Source organism: Prorops nasuta, unplaced genomic scaffold (genome assembly GCF_024137725.1).
Source record: "Prorops nasuta isolate Cenicafe-Biocafe unplaced genomic scaffold, Cenicafe_Pnas_1.2 PNAS00036, whole genome shotgun sequence".
NCBI lineage: Eukaryota > Metazoa > Arthropoda > Insecta > Hymenoptera > Bethylidae > Prorops > Prorops nasuta.
In genome coordinates this window covers 1673600-1676786 of record NW_027116833.1, presented here as the reverse complement: position 1 = coordinate 1676786, position 3187 = coordinate 1673600, and positions in this window count along the sequence as shown.

Genomic DNA, 3187 nt, shown 5'->3' with positions numbered 1-3187 from the left:
TAGGGTGGGTCACATGGGGTCATTGAGTACTTATATATGACTAGGGGGGGTCACATGGGGTCATTAAGTACTTGTATAGGACTAGGGGGGTCACATGGGGTCATTGAGTACTTATATAGGACTAGGGTGGGTCACATGGGGTCATTGAGTACTTATATAGGAATAGGGTGGGTCGATGGGGTCATTGAGTACTTATATAGGACTAGGGGGGTCACATGGGGTCATTGAGTACTTATATAGGACTAGGGGGTCACATGGGGTCATTGAGTACTTATATAGGACTAGGGTGGGTCACATGGGTCATTGTGTACTTATATATTACTAGGGTGGGTCACATGGGGTCATTGAGTTCTTATATAGGACTAGGGTGCGTCACATTGGGTCATTGAGTACTTATATATTACTAGGGTGGGTCACATGGGGTCATTGAGTTCTTATATAGAACTAGGGTGCGTCACATGGGGTCATTGAGTACTTATATAGTACTAGGGGGGTCACATGGGTTCATTGAGTACTTATATAGGACATGGGGTGGTCACATGGGGTCATTAAGTACTTATATAGGACTAGGGGGGGGGTCACATGTGGTCATTGAGTACTTATATAGGACTAGGGTGGCTCACATGGGGTCATTGAGTACTTATATATGACTAGGGGGGGTCACATGGGGTCATTATGTACTTGTATAGGACTAGGGGGGTCACATGGGGTCATTGAGTACTTATATAGGACTAGGGTGGGTCACATGGGGTCATTGAGTACTTATATAGGACTAGGGTGGGTCACATGGGGTCATTGAGTACTTATATAGAACTAGGGTGGGTCACATGGGTCATGGTGTACTTATATATTACTAGGGTAGGTCACATGGGGTCATTGAGTTCTTATATAGGACTAGGGTGCGTCACATTGGGTCAATGAGTTCTTATATATGACTAGGGGGGGTCACATGGGGTCATTATGTACTTGTATAGGACTAGGGGGGTCACATGGGGTCATTGAGTACTTATATATGAATGGGGTGGGTCACTTGGGGTCATTGAGTACTTATATAGGACTAGGGGGTCACATGGGGTCATTGAGTACTTATATAGAACTAGGGTGGGTCACATGGGTCATGGTGTACTTATATATTACTAGGGTAGGTCACATGGGGTCATTGAGTTCTTATATAGGACTAGGGTGCGTCACATTGGGTCAATGAGTTCTTATATATTACTAGGGTGGGTCACATGGGGTCATTGAGTTCTTATATAGGACTAGGGTGCGTCACATGGGGTCATTGAGTACTTATATAGGACATGGGGGGGGTCACATGGGGTCATTGAGTACTTATATAGGACTAGGGTGGGTCACATGGGGTCATTGATTACTTATATATGACTAGGGGTGGTCAAATAGGGTCATTGAGTACTTATATAGGACATGGGGTGTCACATGGGGTCATTAAGTACTTATATAGGACTAGGGGGGGGTCACATGGGGTCATTGAGTACTTATATAGGACTAGGGTGGGTCACATGGGGTCATTTTGTACTTATATAGAACTAGGGTGGGTCACATGTGGTCATTGATTACTTATATATTACTAGGGTGGGTCACATGGGGTCATTGAGTTCTTATATAGGACTAGGGTGCATCAAATGTGGTCATTGAGTACTTATATAGTACTAGGGGGGTTACATGGGGTCATTGAGTACTTATATAGGATATGGGGGGGTCACGTGGGGTCATTGAGTACTTATATAGGACTAGGGTGGGTCACATGGGGTCATTAAGTACTTATATAGGAATAGGGGGGGTCACATGTGATCATTGAGTACTTATATAGGAATGGGGTGGGTCACATGGGGCCATTGAGTACTTATATAGGACTAGGGGGTCACATGGGGTCATTGAGTACTTATATAGGACTAGGGTGGGTCACATGGGTCATGGTGTACTTATATATTACTAGGGTAGGTCACATGGGGTCATTGAGTTCTTATATAGGACTAGGGTGCGTCACATGGGGTCATTGAGTACTTATATTGTACTAGGGGGGTCACATGGGTTCATTGAGTACTTATATAGGACATGGGGGGGTCACATGGGGTCATTAAGTACTTATATAGGACTAGGGGGGGTCACATGTGGTCTTTGAGTACTTATATAGGACTAGGGTGGGTCACATGGGGTCATTGAGTACTTATATATGACTAGGGGGGGTCACATGGGGTCATTAAGTACTTGTATAGGACTAGGGGGGTCACATGGGGTCATTGAGTACTTATATAGGACTAGGGTGGGTCACATGGGGTCATTGAGTACTTATATAGGAATAGGGTGGGTCGATGGGGTCATTGAGTACTTATATAGGACTAGGGGGGTCACATGGGGTCATTGAGTACTTATATAGGACTAGGGGGTCACATGGGGTCATTGAGTACTTATATAGGACTAGGGTGGGTCACAAGGGTCATTGTGTACTTATATATTACTAGGGTGGGTCACATGGGGTCATTGAGTTCTTATATAGGACTAGGGTGCGTCACATTGGGTCATTGAGTACTTATATATTACTAGGGTGGGTCACATGGGGTCATTGAGTTCTTATATAGAACTAGGGTGCGTCACATGGGGTCATTGAGTACTTATATAGTACTAGGGGGGTCACATGGGTTCATTGAGTACTTATATAGGACATGGGGTGGTCACATGGGGTCATTAAGTACTTATATAGGACTAGGGGGGGGGTCACATGTGGTCATTGACTACTTATATAGGACTAGGGTGGCTCACATGGGGTCATTGAGTACTTATATATGACTAGGGGGGGTCACATGGGGTCATTATGTACTTGTATAGGACTAGGGGGGTCACATGGGGTCATTGAGTACTTATATAGGACTAGGGTGGGTCACATGGGGTCATTGAGTACTTATATAGGACTAGGGTGGGTCACATGGGGTCATTGAGTACTTATATAGGAATAGGGTGGGTCACATGGGGTCATTGAGTACTTATATAGGAATAGGGTGGGTCGATGGGGTCATTGAGTACTTATATAGGACTAGGGGGGTCACATGGGGTCAATGAGTACTTATATATGACTAGGGGGGGTCACATGGGGTCATTGAGTACTTATATAGGAATAGGGTGGGTCACATGGGGTCATTGAGTACTTATATAGGACATGGGGGGGGGT